Below are 19,116 nucleotides of genomic sequence, written 5' to 3'. Positions count from 1 at the left end.
TTTTTTTTTTGCAACATAGTCTCACTCAGTCACCCTAGGGTTGAATGCTCTGGCATCAAAGCTCACAGCAACATCAAAGTCTTGGACTCAAGTGATCCCCTTGCCTCAGCCTCTCAGAGTGCTGGGATTACAGTAGTGAGCCACCTCGCCCAGCCCCATATGTTTTGCTTTTGTAATAGCAAATATGATGTCACAAGTCCCTGAAAAATGCTTGTTTGTAGGCCAGGTGTGGTGGCTGACACCTGTAATCCTAGCATTCTGAGAGGCCAAGGCAGGTGGATTGCCCTGAGCTCACAGGTTCAAGACCAGCCTGAGAAAGAGCGAGACCCTATCTCTAAAAATAGCTGGGTGTTGCGGTGGGCACTATAGTCTCAGCTATTCAGGAAGCTGAGGCAAGCAAATCACTTGAGCCCAAGAGTTTGAGGTTGCTGTGAGATGTGATGTGATGACACTCTACCAAGAGTGACAAACTGAGACTGTGTCTCAAAAACAAACAAACAAGGGCGGCGCCTGTGGCTCAGTTGGTAAGGCGCTGGCCCCATATACCGAGGGTGGCAAGTTCAAACCCGGCCCCGGCTGAACTGCAACCAAAAAATAGCCGGGCATTGTGGCGGGCGCCTGTAGTCCCAGCTACTCGGGAGGCTGAGGCAAGAGAATCGCTTGAACCTAAGAGTTTGAGGTTGCTGTGAGCTGTGATGCTGCCTCCGCCTCCCAAGTAGCTGGGACTACAGGCACCCGCCACAACGCCTGGCTATTTTTTGGTTGCAGCTATCATTGTTGTTTGGTGGGCCCTGGCTGGATTCAAACCCGCCAGCTCAGGTGTACGTGGCTGGAGCCTTAGCTGCTTAAGCCACGGGGGCTGAGCCTTTTTTTTTTCTTTTGAGATACAGTCTCACTCTGTTGCCCTTGGTAGAGTGTTGTGACATCACAGCTCACAGCAACCTCAACTCCTGGGCTTAAGTGATTCTCTTGCCTCAGCCTCCCAAGTAGCTGGGACTACAGGTGCCTGCCACAACACTCAGCTATTTTTTTTTTGTAGTTGTCATTGTTGTTTGGCCACCCCAGGCTGGGTTCGAACCTGCCACCCTCGGTGTATGTGGCTGGCGCCATAACCACTGTGCAATAGGCACTGAGCCTTTTTTTTTCTTTTTTTTTGAGACAGAATCTCACTATGTCACCCTCAGTAGAGTGCCGTGTTATCACAGCTCACAGATATTTTCTTTTTCTTTCTTTTTTTTGTAGAGACAGAGTCTCACTTTATGGCCCTTGGTAGAGTGCCGTGGCGTCACACAGCTCACAGCAACCTCCAACTCCTGGGCTTAAGCGATTCTCCTGCCTCAGCCTCCCAAGTAGCTGGGACTACAGGCACCCACCACAACACCCGGCTATTTTTTGGTTGCAGTTCAGCCGGGGCCGGGTTTGAACCTGCCACCCTCGATATATGGGGCCGGCGCCTTACTGACTGAGCCACAGGCACCGCCCAGCTCACAGCTATTTTCAACTCTTGGGCTTAAGTGATTCTCCTGCCTCAGCCTCCCAAGTAGCTGGACTACAGGTGCCAGCCATAACCCAGCTATTTTTTTTTTCTTTTTGAGACAGAGCCTCTAGCTGTCGCCTTGGGTAGAGTGCTGTGGCATCACAGCTTATAGCAACCTCTAACTTCTAGGCTTAAGTGATTCTTTTGCCTCAGCCTCCCGAGTAGCTGGGACTACAGGCACCTGCTACAACGCCCGGCTATTTTTTGGTTGTAGTTGTCATTGTTTTGCAGGCCCAGGCTGGATTCAACCCTGCCAGGTCTGGTGTATGCGGCGGGTGCCTTAGCTGCTTGGGCTACAGGTGCCAAGCCATTATCCAGCTTTTTGTTGTTGTTGTTGTTGTCATTTTTGTTTGACAGGCCCAGGCTGGGTTCAAACCTGCCCGCCCCAGTGTATGTGGTCAGTGCCCTAGCTGCTGAGCTACAGGCTCTCAGCCTTTTTATTTTTTGAGACAGAGTCTCACTGTGTCACCCGGGGTAGAGTGTGGTGACATCAGCCTAGTTTACAGCAGCCTCAAACTCCTGGGTTTGTGTGGGCCTCTTGTCTCAGCCTTCCAAGTAGCAGGGACTAGGGTGCCTGCCACAATGCTCGGCTAAGTTTTTCTGTTTTTCATAGAAATGGAGTCTTGCTCCTGGTCAGGTTAGAGCTCCCTAGCTTATGCTTACATTATCTTTACCTTGCAGGTGGATTTTGTTGCTCATCTTTGTTGCTCCCATTGCACTTTTTCTTCTCTCCACATTTTATCACTTCTGTAGGCTTCTGTTACCATAGGGAAGGAACGGAGGGAAGTAACCATAGGAGAGGATATTACTGGTCTTTTTCTCTTTTTCTTCTTCAAGAACAGATGGGTTTTCTTTTTGGTTTTGTTTTGTTTCAGGTTTTTTTGTTTTGTTTTGTTTTTTGAGATATAGTCTCACTCTGTTGCCCTGGGTAGAGTGTTGTGGCATCATCATAGCTCATAGCAACCTCAAACTCTTGGGCTCAAGCAATCCTCTGGCCTCAATCTTCCAAGTAGCTGGGACTATAGGCAGGCACCACCATACCCACTAGTTTTTTGTTTTTGTTTATTTGTTTGTTTTGTTTTTTTTTTGTACAGACAGGGTCTTGCTCTTGCTCAGACCACCCACCTCAACCTCCCTGAGTGTTAGGATTATAGGCATGGGCCACTTCGCCCAGGCAAGAATATAGATTTTTCTATCCAGATTGCACAATAAAATCAACACACACACAAAAATCCAATCAAATGTATGTCAATTATACCTTGATAAAGCTGTTTAATATTTTCTATCCCTGAATTTGTCCTGTATTATTGTATTCATTTGTCTTTTCTTTCTTTCTTTTTTTTTTTTTTTTGAGACAGAATCTCACTTTGTCACCCTTGGTAGAGTGCCATGGCATCATAGCTCACAGCAACCTCCAGCTCTTGGGCTCAAGCAATTCTCTTGCTTCAGCCTCCCAAGTAGCTGGGACTATAAACCCCCACCACAATACCTGGCTAGTTTTAGAGACGAGGTCTTGCTGTGGCTCAGGCTGGTCTCAAACACGTGAGCTCAGGAAATCCACCCACCTCGGCCTCCCAAGTGCTGGGATCACAGGCGTGCGTCACCTCACCTGGCCCTTCTGTATTATTCTTGATGTTCGGATTTATTGAAATGGGTGGGATCTGGGTATTGGGATTTTTTATTTTTTGTTTTTTTAGAGGCAGAGTCTCAGTTTGTCACCCTTGGTAGAATGCTGTGGCATCACAGCTCACAGAAACCTCAAACTCCTGGGCTTAAGTGATTCTTTTGCCTCAGCCTCCCAAGTAGCTGGGACTACAGGTGCCTGCTATTTTTTTGTGATTGTTGTCATTGCTGTTTAGCAGGCCCGGGCCGGTTCAAAACCCACCAGCCCTGGTGCATGTGGCCAGCACCCTAATCACTGAGCTAGGGGCACCAAACTGGCATTTTTTTTTTTTTTTTTGTAGAGACAGAGTCTCACTGTGCCGCCCTCAGGTAGAGTGCCGTGGCGTCACACGGCTCACAGCAACCTCTAACTCTTGGGCTTACGCGATTCTCTTGCCTCAGCCTCCCAAGCAGTTGGGACTACAGGCACCCACCACAACACCCGGCTTTTTTTTTTTTGTTGCAGTTTGGCCGGGGCTGGGTTTGAACCCGCCACCCTCGGCATATGGGGCCGGCGCCCTACTCACTGAGCCACAGGCGCCGCCCAAACTGGCATTTTTTTTAAAAAGCTCCCCAGGCAGCGCTGGGTACTCAGTGGGTAGGGCGCTCGCCACACACTCTGGGGCTGGCAGGTTTGAACCCAGCCTGGGCCTGCTAAAATAACAATGACAACTGCAACAATAAAGATGGCCAGGCACTGTGATGCACGCCTGTAGTCCCAGCTACTTGGGGGGGGCTGAGGCAAGAGAATCGCTTAAGCCCAAGAGTCTGAGGTTGCTATGGGCTGTGACGCCACCCCACTCTAGCCAGGGCAACAAAGTGAGACTGTCTCAAAAAAAAAAAAGAAAATTTTAAATTAAAAATCTCCCCTGCTAGCTCTAATATACAATCAGCATTTGGAACTATTGCTCAGTTTGTAGTCTCTACCGGAATAAAGATTGAGTGTTAAATGCCTTTTTATACTCCTGAAGTATAAACTGGGCTTCTCAAACCAGAGTGTGTAGGAATATGCAATGTTAGGTCAAGAGATATTCCCAGCCAGACCACAAACATGGTTCCTATTTATAGAAGGTTGACTTTACTTGAAGGCCGGTTAATAGCTTCTAAGATGGCTTCCAGTGATCCCTACCCAGGAATCACACCTTATTTCATTCCCTTCACATTGAATGTGGTTGGACTTGCGACTGCTTCTAACAGAATATGGCAGAAGTTATTGGATGTCACTTTTGAGATTCAGTGATAACAAGACTGTGGCTTCTGTCTTGGGAACTGTCCCTTGTTCTCTCTTGGATTGCTTGTACTGGGGGAAACATGTTTTTACATGTGTTCCCCTGCAAAGGTCTAGATGATGGAACAAGGAAGAGCCCACAAGCTACTGGTGCCTCCCAACAACTGTTAATGAACTCACAAGGGGGGTTCACTGCCGCTCAATGCACTGAGAGCCAATTTTGAGATGAGGCCTTCTTTCCTTCCTTCCTTCCTTCCTTCCTCCCTTCCTTCCTTCCTTCCTTCCTTCCTTTTCTGAGACAGAGTCTCAGTGTGTTGTCCTGGCTAGAGTGCTGTTGCATCACAGCTCATAGCAACCTCAAACTCTTGGGCTTAAGCGATTCTCTTGCCTCAGCCTCTCAAGTAGTTGAGGCTACAGGTGCCCACCACAACGCCCGGCTATTTTTTGTTGTTGCAGTCGTCATTGTTGTTTAGCAGGCCCAGGTCAGGTTTGAACCTGCCATCCACAGTGTGGGCGGCCTGCACCCTAACCACTGAGTTACAAGCACCAAGCAACAACAAGGATTTTCAAGGAAGAAAAGATTTATTTCAGAGGACGTATTGATTGGGACAGGGAGGCACAGGCTACACAAGGGGTTTTTATGGAAGTGAAAATGAACAATGCATAGGGGGCGTGTACTCCTTGTGTGTTTGGGGTGGAGTGCAGGGCACTCAAGTGCAGTGGGGAATCATGCTAGTTCATACATCTCATGAAATGGTGGGAAAATACCTCCCCAGGGTGGGAATGTTAGTATTATAACGAGCTAGGGCTTAATGTTGTTCATTCTTTCAGCCTTGCACACAGTCTCAGTGGCTCTCGGTCACAATCTGTGGTGGCATATTGCTTGTCCTGACTTTCTCCTGACATTCTGGTAGAGTAAGGCGCTATAGTTATCTCAGGGCTGCAAGGAGGGTCTGCTGTTTCCCAGGAAAAACTCAAAGACATTGTATCAGTGTAAGAAAATTACAAAGTTCTGTTCAGCAGTTTGTACTGAGACTTCTCTGTCTTGTCTTTACTTTTTCTAAGACTGCCATTGCTAGGTCACTAGAACTGAGATAACAGTCACTGTTTCATCCCTGTCCAGTCAAGGTCACTTAGCTGCCTGCTTCAGTTCTAATGTGAACATTAGAAACTCTTTTTGAATATGAGGGAGTTAAAACACTAGAGAATTGTAAAATATTGTTATGAAACCAGTCATACAACCATGCCAGTGAGCCTGGAAGTGGATCCTCAGCCCCAGCTGAGTCTTGAGCTGACTCCAGTTGACAGCCTGACTGCAGCCTCATGAGCAATTAGGAGTGAGAAGCACCAGCTAAGCTGTACCTAGTTCCCTGATACACAGAAATGGGTGAGATCATAATATTCTTGTTTGAAGTTAAATTTTGAAGTAGTTGTGCAGCAATGAATAACTAATTCAGAAGGGGGAAATAGATAATTTGACTCTTTTGTTGTTGTTGCAGTTGTTTAGCTGGTCCGGGCCGGGTTCGAACCTGCCACCCTCAGTGTATGTGGCTGGTGCCATAACCACTGTGCTATGGGCGCTGAGCCTTTTTGTTTTTGTTTTTGTTTTTGAGACAGAGACTCATTCTGTTGCCCAGGCTAGAATGCCATGGCATCAAGCGAACTCACAGCAACCTCAAACTCCGGGGTTCAAGCAATTGTCCTGCCTCAGCATTCTGGCTAGCTAGGACCATAGCACCCCCCACCATAATGCACAGCTAATTTTTCTATTTTTAGTAGAGAGGGGGTCTTGTTCCTGCTAAGGCTTGTCTCAAACTCCTGAACGCGTGAGATACTCCCACCTTAGCCTCCCAGAAGGCTAGGATTACAGGCATGAGCCACTGCACCTGGCCCCATAATTTGACTTTTAAGTAAAATCTTTTTACACTAAAAAGTGTGCATTAAGCCAGGAAATTAATTTCAATCCAGAATTCTATACCTAGCTAAATTATTGCATTATGAGGAAGTAATAAAGACATTCCAGATGCACAAACTTACCTAGATTTACCTCACATCCATCCTGTCTCAAGAAGCTACAGAAAGATGTATTCTAGGAAAACGAGGTAGTAAACCAAAAAAGAAGTCCTAGGATCCAGGAATCGGTTGCTCCAATAGGAGAAGAATGAAGGAAATTCCCAGGGGCCAGGTGCAGTGGCTCATGCCTGTAATCTTAGCCTTCTGGGAGGCCAAGGTGGGAGTATCCCTTGAGCTCAGGAGTTTGAGACCAGCCTTAGCAAAACCGAGACCCTGTCTCTACTAAAAATAGAAAAACTGAGGCAAGAGGATCGCTTGAGCCCAAGAGTTAGAGGTTGCTGTGAGCTGTGACAGCACAGCACTCTACCGAGGGTGACAAAGTGAGACTCTGTCTCGAAAAAAACAAAAACAAAAACCAACTATCCATGTGTTTTGGTGCAAGCCTGTAGTCCCAGCTACTTGGGAGGCTGAGGCAAGAGGATCCCTTGAGTCCAGGAGTCTGAGGTTGCTGTAACCTATGATTCCATGGCACTCTACCCAGGATGAGTGAGTGAGAGTCTGTCTCACCAAAAAATAAATTAATAAATAAAAACACCACTGTGCAGCTGAGAAGGCGAGTACTAGCGCTTAGCCAAATCAGTGTGGCCAAGGAGCCCTGCAGACCAGGGACTTGGTGACTGCTCAGCTCCAGTTAGATGAAACACCACACAAAGGCTTTGTGGGCCAGAAGTGACCTCGTCCAGGTGGGGATGGCTCTAACCATTAGCAGCCCTCAGGCTGTTGGTCTTGTCTGGAAGCTAGAAATAGTAGAATAACCTACCCCACCAGCCAATAATAAGTGGCCACCATCCCTGGAGGGAAATTCACTGCCCATTGTAGAAGGCCTTTGCCTATAACATGGAGAAGCTTTCTATTTCCTCACCCCTACACACACACACACTCAATAAAGTAGAGCTAGAAATTTGCATGGCTTGTAAGCGATCATTTGTTTTTTAAACATCATAGAGGGCAGCACCTGTGGCTCAGCGGATAAGGCACTGGCCCCATATACCGAAGGTAGTGGGTTCTAACTCAGCCCTGGCCAAACTGCAGCAAAAAAAATAGCCAGGCGTTGTAGCAGGTGCCTATAATACCAGCTACTCAGGAGGCTGAGGCAAGAGAATCGCCTAAGCCCAAGGATTTGGAGGTTGCTGTGAGCTGTGACACCACAGTACTCTAATGAGGGTTAATAAGTGAGACTCTGTCTCAAAATAAATGAATAAATAAACATCGTAGAAAAGAAATGTTTTTTGGAAATGACTTTTTGAAATGGAATTGTTAGACTGCTGTAGAAGTGACACCAGGAGCAATAAACATTTCTGTTTTGGTCAGTGGCTTAGAGGACATGGCGCACAAGTTGCAGAGAAGCTCTTATGCCAGTCCAGTCACATTTAGACATCTTCTCTGTATAGTGCGAGGAGAGAATCCTCAGGACCCTGATAAGAGTGCAACCATTTTGGAGAAATCAGGGCAGAAATCAAACTGCATGATCCCAGCAAACCCCTTCCCCACCCTCCTGGAATGCTTCAAGGCCAGTGTTCCTGGGAAATAGACAGAATAGACTAAATATTCCAGGGGAGGACTAAACTTTCCTCCCCTGCCAGGCTGGCACCAGAGATAAGCCCCTGGTCCCCTCCTTGGAAGGCAGTAACTCAAAGATTAGTTTATTTGGTGCAAAGCTCAGTCCCTCTGCAGAAGAGGATGACTACTCTAACAACCCCCCTTGCACATTCCAGCCACAGTGATAAGGATAATAAAAGCCTCTTGAAGCTGATAGGGAGCTGGCTCTTGGTCACACTCTGCTCTTTTCCTGCTGTTAAAACCTCACCTTAATCCCTGAACTGGCCTCCTCTTGTTGTTAAAAACAGTCACCCCAACTCTACCCTTGAAGCCTTCAGTTAGAATCACCTTCTCTGTGACCATGTTATTTCTCACTGTATATGCAGTTGACGACACTAAATACAGTTTTTGGGAAATATTTAATCTTGGACAGTGCCTGTGGCTCAAAAGGGTAGGGCACTGGCCCCATATGCAGGAGGTGGCGGGTTCAACCCAGCCCTGGCCAAAAACTGCAAAAAAAAAAAAAAAAAAAAAAAGAAAGAAAGAAAGAAAGAAAAAGAAATGAAATAGTAGTCTTTACAGCTACTCAGGAGGCTGAAATAAGAGAATCACCTGAGCCCAAGAGTTTGAGGTTGCTCTACCAGGGATGACAAAGTGAGACTCTGTCTCAGAAAAAAAAAAAAAAAGAAAGAAATAATTAGTCTTTAGATGTTCTGAAGTGCCTGATGTGGGTTAAGAGTAAAGGTAGTAAAATAGCACATTTAGCCTAATGCAATGATACATTTCTTTCTTTCTTTCTTTTTTTTTTTTGAGATGGGGTCTCACTAGTTGCCCAGGCTGGAGTGCAGTGGCTATTCACAGGTGTGATCCCACTACTGATCAGCACTAGAGTTTTGACCTGCTCCGTTTCCGACCTGGGCTGGTTCATCCCTCCTTAGGCAATGTTGCGTGAAGGAAGATCATTGGTCAATGACGCGTTGGTAGAACCTGCAATTTTGAAATTGTATGGGGCAAAGAATGGCTACAAGTTCTTTTATGGCAAGTAGCAATATTCTTTATTTTCAGCCAGCTGGTCATGTACACACTATTAATCTATAACTGCTGGGAGCCGAAACACCTCACAAAAATGCCCCTCACTAGCTTGCTTGATTTGAGGTTTAACGAACAAACTATTCTCAGGAATTCAACCATAACAGCAACGGTATTTTCCACTTACGTAACTCCCCAGAAATGCACTCCCCGCCTTAGGGACTTTCCGCTAGTAGTTTTCCAGAAACTAGCCCTCCCCTGCCCTGCTAGGAACAGCCCTCAGTTACTTCCTTGTTTGAATGCTTATAAGACCAGCTGAAAAATAAATTCTTCGGAGCTTGATCAGACTCTTGACTTGCTCTCATTCTTTCATGTCTCTTGTCCCCTCATTCGACTGACCCCTTTTGTTCCCCAGGTCCCCACTGGATTCCCCACAGGGAATTCCCCCCCAACGTGGGGCCAGGGCACGGGGGTCTCATCGAACGTTGCTGCCAGTAAGGGTATCCCTATCATTGGATTGCTGCAACCCGAAGGTTGTGAGTGAAAATCCGCACTGTGGGGTGGCGCCTGTGGCTCAGTGAGCAGGGTGCCGGCCCCATATGCTGAGGGTAGCGGGTTCAAACCCAGCCCCGGCCAAACTGCAACAACAACAACAAAAATAGCCGGGTGTTGTGGCGGGCGCCTATAGTCCCAGCTACTCGGGAGGCTGAGGCAGGAGAATCACCTAAGCCCAGGAGTTGGAGGTTGCTGTGAGCTGTGTGATGCCACGGCACTCTACTGAGGGCAATAAAGTGAAACTCTGTCTCTACAAAAAAAAAAAAAGAAAATCCGCACTGTGATCGCCGCGCCACAAGAAGGACGTGAGTGAAGATCTGCACCATGATGGCCGCAGAACTACCCACCTGTGAGTCTGATCCGTCAAGGTAAGAGAAAGCAACGAATTTATGGGACAAACGTTAAGTAAACATGAATTGTTTATTCAGGGCCTCAAGGAGTCCCTCAAGACACAAGGAACTCGGGTAAAGAAAAAGGATCTCTATAAATTCTTTGGTTTTATTGGTAATATCTGTCCTTGGTTCCCCCAAGAAGGCACTATTGATGTTCTGAGATGGACTAGAGTCGGTGACTGCCTAAAAGATTATTATAGAACATTTGGCCCTGAAAAAAATCCCCATTCAGGCATTCTCCTACTGGAATTTGATCTATGATATTTTAAAATCTTACAACCAATGGCCTGATATCCAAGAGGTTGTTAAAGAAGGAGAAAAGGCACTTAAAGAATACTCCAGACCACCCTCAGCCTCCCCTTCTGTTTATGTTCCTATGCCTGAGCCTGACACTTCCCCAGATCCTGAGCCTTCCAAACCTCCTGTTAATTCCCTATACCCCTCCCTTGAGGAGCCCCCCCCTGACTCCCTCTTCCCCGAAGAAATGACCACCCAGGTAGAGGAGGCCACTAAGTATCACAATTCTGACTGACCTCCCTTCCCCTCCGTCCCAAATCATCCCCCTCCCTATGCTTCTGCCCCTCCATTTTGTGCTCCGATCCTAGGCATAGACACTCCAATTGAAAATGTTAAACACAAACTATGCCAAGAGGTTTCCTCCCTTAAAAACTTACTCCAAACAAGGAAGGAACATTTAAAACTCATTCAAGAGTTACGCGCTTTAGAATTAGAACTAAAAACCCCCCACCCTCTCACCCCAACATTCCATAAACATAGCTCAAAAGAAAAACCTTTAAAGGTGCTGCACGCCTTTCCTGTAACTAAAATTAAAGGGGACTCCCCTTCCAAATCAGGACCAAAATCTCCCTCTGACAAGGACGATCACCCCTTGGCAGATGACACCTCGGATAATGACCACAAGGCCTCCGACTCAGATGCTGAGAAAACAGAAACTGTCGATCAGCAGTATCGTCGCTTAAATTTCAAGCATGTTAAAGAATTAAAAACTGCTGTATCTCTCTATGGCCACACAGCCCCTTTCACTATATCTATAGTTGAATCTCTGAGCGAGCGGTGGCTCACCCCAAATGACTGGTTCTTTATAACCCGGGCCACCCTGCCTGGAGGCGACTATGTCCTCTGGAGAACCGAATATGCTGATAACTGCAAAGAAATAGCAGCCCATAATCTTGAAAACAAAACTTCCAAGAAATGGACTAGGGATAAACTCATGGGACGTAGTCCCTATGATACTAACATTATACAAGCTAAATTTTCCCCCGCCTCCTGGCCCAAATACAGAACGCTGCCCTCAAAGCATGGAGAAAGCTCCCTCCCAAAGGATCGGCAACTACCTCCTTGGCTAACATTCGACAGGGCCCTGATGAGCCTTATAGTAATTTCATCAGCCACCTCACCGATGCGGCTGAGAGGCTCATCTGCCAACACGAAAATGAAAGTGAGTTCATCAAGCATCTCGCATTTGAAAACGCAAATCCTGCATGTCAAGCCGCCATACGGCCTCACCGCAGCAGCAAAACCATTTCTGATTATATTAAACTTTGTGCAGGTATCGGCACGGCTCACTCCATGGGACTCGCTATTGGAGCCGCCCTTAAAGAGTTCGCTTGGGGAGACAACCCAAAAACTTGTTTTAATTGTGAGCAACCAGGACACTTTTCTAGAGACTGCATGGCCCCTAAGGCCGAACAACCCATACCCCCCTCCCTTTGTCCACGACGCAAGCGAGGCAAACACTGGGCGTCTGAATGCCATTCGAAAATAGACGCCCAGGGCAATCCCTTACCTCAGAAGCAGGGAAACTTCCTACGGGGCCAGCCCCTGGCCCCCAAATGGGAACAAACCCCTGGGGCTATCAGGTTTGTCCCCCAAAACCCGCCCCCTCAAGTCCAAGCCTCCTCTCCCTCTCACGAGCAACTGCCGACAGCGCAGGACTGGACCTCTGTTCCTCCACCAGCGCAATACTAACACCTGAAATGGGCATCCAAATCCTCCCTACTGGGATTTACGGCCCCTTGCCCCCCAACAACTTCGGACTTCTTCTTGTCCGTGCCAGTACAACCCTGCAAGGCCTTAATATTCCCCCCAGCATCATTGATAACGATTACGCTGGAGAAATTAAAATACTTGCTTCCGCCTCCCTTAGCCCTATAACCATTCACCCAGGCCAAAGAATAGCTCAGCTAATACTACTTCCTCTCTTACCCTCCAACCACCCTTATTCTCTAAAAACCCGGGGTACTCATAACCTCGGCTCCTCTGATGCCTATTGGGTCAGACAAATCACACAAGAAAACCCCCTTCTTAAGTTACAATTAAACGGCAAAAATTTTGAAGGATTACTTGACACTGGGGCAGATGCCACAGTAATTGCCAGTAAGTACTGGCCCCCTTCCTGGCCCCTCACTACTTCCCTAACCCATCTCCGAGGTATCCGCCAAACCTCCAACCCCCAACAGAGTGCTGAAATCTTCAGATGGACGGATGAGGAAGGCAACACTGGTACTGTCCGACCTTATGTTGTGCCTGGCCTCCCAGTCAATCTCTGGGGCAGAGACATCCTTGCCCAACTAAGACTAATTATGTGCAGTCCGAACGAAACCATCACCCACCAAATTTTAAAACAAGGGTTTCGCGCGGGTCAGGGATTAGGGAAATATTCCCAAGGAATAAAAGAGCCCATTCAAATAACCACAAATCTTAACCACGCTGGACTAGGCATAGAAAATTTACCCTGATGGCTATTGACCTTCCTGTACCCCACACTGATAAGATTACTTGGAAATCCAATGAACCGGTGTGGGTCGATCAATGGCCATTAACTACAGAAAAATTAACTGCGGCAGCAACGTGAGTACAGGAACAGCTTGCTGCTGGCCATATTGAACCTACTACTTCCCCTTGGGATACCCCTATTTTTGTCATAAAAAAGAATCCGGCAAATGGAGACTACTACAAGATTTAAGAGAAATAAATAAAACAATGCTTTCCATGGGGGCTTTACAACCAGGATTGCCTACTCCTGTGGCTATCCCTGCTGGATTTTATAAGATTGACCTCAAAGATTGCTTCTTTACCATTCCCTTACATCCCGAAGACAAAGCATGTTTTGCATTTAGCTTACCAGTAACTAATTTCAAAGGACCCATGCCTCGCTTCCATTGGAAAGTTCTACCTCACGGCATGGCCAATAGCCCAACACTGTGCCAAAAGTTTATAGCCCAAATTATCGACCCTTTTTGAACATTATGGCCTGCTATCTATATAGTTCATTACATGGATGATATCCTTTTAGCAGGAGCAGATGCTTCCCAAGTACTCCTATGTAGTCAACAACTCTCACAGAGATTAATAGACCGAGGCCTCCAAATTGCCCCAGATAAAATTCAATTAAAAGACCCCTATTTTTATTTAGGATTTGAGCTCCACCATCAGAAAATCACCACACAAAAACTCCAATTAAAAACCAGCCATTTTTTTTTTTTTTTATTGTTGGGGATTCATTGAGGGTACAACAAGCCAGGTTACACTGATTGCAATTGAAAAACCAGCCATTTAAAAACCTTAAATAATTTTCAAAAACTTTTAGGCAATATTAATTGGATTAGACCCTATCTCAAACTTAGCACCGGAGACCTCAAGCCCCTCTTCGACATCCTTAAAGGTGATCCTAACCCCTCCTCCCCCCGATCCTTAACCCCTGCAGCAATAATGGCCCTAAAAACTGTTGAGGTGGCCATCCAGAACCAAGGGGTCACTTTTATCTCTTATGACAAACCCTTCTCATTCATTATTTGTGCCACACCTCATACCCCTACTGGAGTATTTTGGCAACATGGTCCTCTCTTATGGACCCACCTTCCTGCTTCCCCTTCCAAGATTTTCGTCCCTTATGCTACCTTAGTTGCCAGCCTTGTCCGTTTAGGACACGAACAAAGTTGTCAGTTCTTCGGCAAGGATCCTGACAGGTTAATATTACCCTATACAAAAGACCAGCTAAACTGGCTCTTACAAACCACAGATGAGTGGCCAATTACCTGTTTATCTTTTTCCGGTACGATTGACAATCATTACCCTGCCGACAAATTACTCCAATTCAGCAAAATTCACCCCTTCATTTTTCCAAGAATAACTTCCCCTCAGCCACTTTCTGAGGCATGCCTTGTATTTACCGACGGCTCCTCTAACGGTCTTGCTGCTTACACCATGGACGGACAAACCACCACTATCCAGTCTCCTTTTAAATCAGCACAACTTGTAGAACTTTATGCAGTGATTCAAGTCTTCTTAACATTAACTAATCATCCTTTTAATCTATATACTGATAGCGCTTACATTGCTCATTTGGTTCCTCTCCTTGAGACAATTCCCTATATTAAACCCTCCACCAACTCTACCCCCCTTTTTATCCACCTCCAAAAGTTAATCAACTCCAGAAATTACCCCTTTTATCTTGAACACCTTTGTGCCCATTCTGATCTGCCCAGTCCCCTCACCAAAGGAAACGCTTGTGCTGATGCGGCCACACGCCTCACCTTCCCTATTTCTGTAGACCCTATTGCAGAAGCCCAGCGATGCCATGCCCTACATCATTTAAATGTCCAAACCCTACGGCTAGCCTTTAAAATTACCCAGGAACAAGCACGACATATCGTTAAACAATGCCTAGCCTGTGTCACCCTACTGCCCTCCCCTCATATAGGTATTAATCCCAGAGGTCTAATTCCTAATGATATATGGCAAATGGATATTACACACATCCCTGAATTTGGCAATCTCAAGTACTTGCATGTAACTATAGACACCTTCAGTGGATTTATATTTGCTACCCTCCATGCTGGAGAAGGCTCCAAAAACTTATCGCCCATGTCCTTAATTGTCTCTCAGTCATGGGCAGACCTAAAATCATCAAAACTGACAACGGCTCCGGATACACTGGAAAAAACTTTCAAGAGTTTTGCCACCAAATGCAGATTAAACGTATTACTGGCATACCTTATAACCCTCAGGGACAGGGCGTCTTTGAACGTGCTCATCAAACCCTTAAAAATACCTTCCACAAATTAAAAAAGGGGGAATTATACCCCACGAAAGGATCCCCAGAAACATTCTTCATCATGCCCTATTTGTCCTTAATTTTTAAATATGGATGCCCAGGGCAAGTCTGCCGCTGACTGCCTTTGGCACCCAGAAACAAATAACAATTATGCCACAGTCCTATGGAAAGATCCACTCTCCTCAATATGGAACGGCCCAGACCCAGTCCTTATCTGGGGCAGAGGATCTGTATGCTTGTTTGATACCAAAGAAAATGCGGCCAGATGGCTGCCTGAAAGATTAGTAAAACAAATTGATAACAAGTCTAAAATTCAGGGGGAAGAACCTCCCTGAGATTATCCTTCTCCTTTCCCTTCCAGAACCACGGATTTCCGTCCATGATGCTGCCTTATCTCCTCATCTTCTGCCTCCCAACACTGGGCCAACCTGTTCCACTGGTCACCAAGCCCTTCGCTTGGTGCTTCTATTTAACCGAAAACTCGACTGATGAAAAAGGCTTCGGCCACCTCCTAGCCACTGCCGACTGCCCGCCTTCTGGATGCAGTTCTACCATTTTTCTTAATTTTACTGACTTTAGAATCCAAGCATGGCATCCCCACCCACATCTATGTTTTTTTGTACGATCGAACCCATCGTAATTGTAAAGATTACTGGTACATACAAAATGTAGGCTGTACCTATTACTACTGCAATATTCACCCAACCCAATATCCTGATTCAAGTTATTCCCTTAGTTCACTTCCTTACAATAGCCCCCATAAACTTTTTTACTTCCAAGACCACTACACCCTTATCATTCAAGATCCATGGGACAATAGATGGACATCCCCTGTCAAAGGCGCATGTACCCTACCTCATACAGCTCCTGGCCTTCCAGCAAGCTATTCATATGGCGCTCCCTTGTACAAATCCAAACCACCCTTCATACCCATATTCAAAACTAGGAAAACGCCTTGCTTAGACAACTTGCACTCCCTTCCCCAAATAACCCTTTTTCCTGGCTTACTCTCCTTCACGAGGGTCTTCTCATTGCCAATATGAGCGGACTAGGCAACCTCACCTCTTGCTTCCTCTGCGCCAGTCTCAGCCACCCACCCCTTAACGCCATCCCTTTGCCGTTTCCCCCAAACGCTACTGCTTCAGAATAAACACCCTTTAAACCCCTACTTGATATTTCTCTGTTTTTAAACCCCCAGGAAAACTCTTTCATCTTTTGTTATTCCAACGCTTTTTTTTTTTTTTTTTGTAGAGACAAAGTCTCACTGTACTGCCCTCGGTAGAGTGCCGTGGCATCACACGGCTCACAGCAACCTCTACTCTTGGGCTTACGCGATTCTCTTGCCTCAGCCTCCCAAGCAGCTGGGACTACAGGCACCTGCCACAACGCCCGGCTATTTTTTTGTTGCAGTTTGGCCAGGGCTGGGTTTGAACCCGCCACCCTCGGCATATGGGGCCGGCGCCCTACTCACTGAGCCACAGACTAAACTCTGCAACACCACTTCTCCACCTACTCGGCACATCACCGCCCCCCTGGCTCCTTCATTTGGTGCAACAGCATGCTCTCCAAAAATCTTACCCTCCCACTTCCGCCAACAGCTTTGTGCCTCCCAGTGACTCTTATCCCTCAACTAAACATCTGTACACCTACTGAATTTATTTTCCCCCTAGACAAAATTAACTCTCGTGTTTCTTCCAGAAACAAACGTGTTGTTTTCCTTCCCCTAGTTGCGGTTATCTCTCTTGCAACATCTACCGTATCTGTGGGACTTGCAGGAGGGGCCCTTGGACACTCCTACATCAGTGCCGCCAAGTTAACAGAACAATTCCAACTAGCAGTCGAGGCCTCCACAGAATCCCTCGCCTCCCTACAAAGACAAATAACCTCCTTCGCCCAAGTAACCCTACAAAATAGATGGGCCTTAGACCTCCTCACCTCCAAAAAAGGAGGAACATGTCTATTTCTACAAGAGGAATGTTGTTACTTTGTTAATCAATCAGGCATAGTAGAAACACAGATTAACAAACTTCATAAGTTTAGTTTAGATTTACAAAAACAAAAATTTTCTTCTGAGGCAAACGAGTGGTGGAAATCCTCCATGTACTCCTTACTCATGCCCCTTGCAGGTCCCCTTATTAGCTTGCTATTGATAATCACCCTTGGACCCATTATTCTTAACAAAATCATGAATTTTATCAAATCACAGATTGACTCCCTGGCATCAAAACCCATTCAAGTCCATTATCATAGACTCGACCTTGCAGACCGGGGCCTTGCCGAACCTAACAACGAAGATATTCCTCCGGGAACCGCGTAAGCACTCAGAGCTATGCATGTTGACTCACCATCATATGAGAGTACAACCTGGGTACCTTTTTACGGGGTGCAATACAGACACTGCAGAGGGAAGGCATAAACAGCCTCTCTGAGTCCCTTGGAAGCAAACCTGATTGCATAGAGGTTAGCATCCTAAAAATATCTCCTCTCCTCCCCAAAAGACGCTCAAACTTATCACACGGCCATTATGCCCGCGGGAGAAATCAGGTCAATACTTCCCCCAAACGGTCAATGTCCACTTCTCAACGCCGACAACTGACAGACCCCAACAGATTTAAAAACTAAAAGGGAGGAGATGCCGGGAGCCAAAGCACCTCACAAAAATGCCCCTTACTAGCTTGCTTGATTTGCGGTTTAATGAACAAACTATTCTCAGGAATTCAACCATAACAGCAACGGTACTTTCCGCTTACGTAACTCCCCAGAAATGCACTCCCCGCCTTAGGGACTTTCCGCTAGTAGTTTTCCAGAAACTAGCCGTCCCCCGCCCTGCTAGGAACAGCCCTTAGTTACTTCCTTGTTTGAATGCTTATAAGATCAGCTGAAAAATAAATTCTTCGGAGCTTGATCAGACTCTTGACTTGCTCTCATTCTTTTGTGTCTCTTGTCCCCTCATTCGACTGACCCCCTTTGTTCCCCAGGTCCCCACTGGATTCCCCGTGGGCCGGGGCATATAACCATACATTTCTCCACTAACTTAATTGTAATATTAATTTATTTTCACCATAGTATCTACTAGTCTACTGATTATTGATTATATATTTCTTAATTATCACATAAGACATACATCAGTTGTTTTGCCCAAAACTGATAAATCATAAGACCACTTCACAGATGTGGTATAATTACTCTTAGGATCTCTGAAACCAATTGGTAACCTAGGACACAGTAACTTATTACCTTGCTTACCCGCAACCTGGTGGCCCCCAGCTCCGGAGAGGTCACCATATTGATGTTGAATTTAGTGTGGACACCCCATTGACATAGCACACTACAGCCCAGAACTCCTGGACTCAAGTGATCCTCCTGTCTCAGCCTCCCAAATAGCTACAGGCACACGCCACTGTGTCAGATGCAATGATACATTTCTAATCTATTAAGAATAGAGTATGGGCGATGCCTGTAGCTCAGTGGGTAGGGGGCTGGCCACATACACCTGAGCCTGTGGGTTTGAACCCAGCCCAAGCCAGCTAAAATAACAATGACAACTGCAACAACAACAGAAAAATAAGCCAGGGGTTGTGGGGGGTGCCTGTAGTCTCAGCTACTTGAGAGGCTGAGGCAAGAGAATCACTTAAGCCCAAGAGTTTGAGGTTGCTGTGAGCTGTGACACCACAGTACTTTACCAAGGGTGACAGCTTGAGACTCTCTCTCAAAAAATGAAAACAAAAACAAAAAACATTGTGACAGGCTCAGCTCCTGTAGCTCAGCGGCTAGGGCACAGCCAAATATACCAGAGCTGGTGGGTCCAAACCCAGCTGGGCCTGCCAAACAACAATGACAACCACACACACACAAAAAAAAAAAAAAAAAAAGAAAAAGAAAAAAGAAATATCCGGGTGTTGTGGCAGGTGCCTGTAGTCTCAGCTAGTTGGGAGGCTGAGGCAAGAGAGCTTAAGCCCAAGAGTTTGAGGTTGCTGTGAGCCGTGATGGCATGGCACTCTACCAAGAGTGACATACTGAAACT

The 19,116-nt window shown here is 46.4% G+C and overlaps 1 long non-coding RNA gene across 1 annotated transcript; it reads left to right on the top strand.

Moving 5' to 3' along the window:
• The first annotated feature begins 9,357 nt into the window (after positions 1-9,357).
• On the top strand, positions 9,358-18,002 carry LOC128562155 (uncharacterized). Its single transcript, XR_008373374.1, has 2 exons — positions 9,358-9,991; positions 15,454-18,002. It is a non-coding gene; the product is annotated as an uncharacterized LOC128562155 (long non-coding RNA).
• The last annotated feature ends 1,114 nt before the right edge of the window (positions 18,003-19,116 follow it).

This window comes from Nycticebus coucang, chromosome 12, assembly GCF_027406575.1.
Source record: "Nycticebus coucang isolate mNycCou1 chromosome 12, mNycCou1.pri, whole genome shotgun sequence".
Lineage (NCBI taxonomy): Eukaryota > Metazoa > Chordata > Mammalia > Primates > Lorisidae > Nycticebus > Nycticebus coucang.
This window is presented reverse-complemented; position numbering and strand designations above follow the sequence as displayed.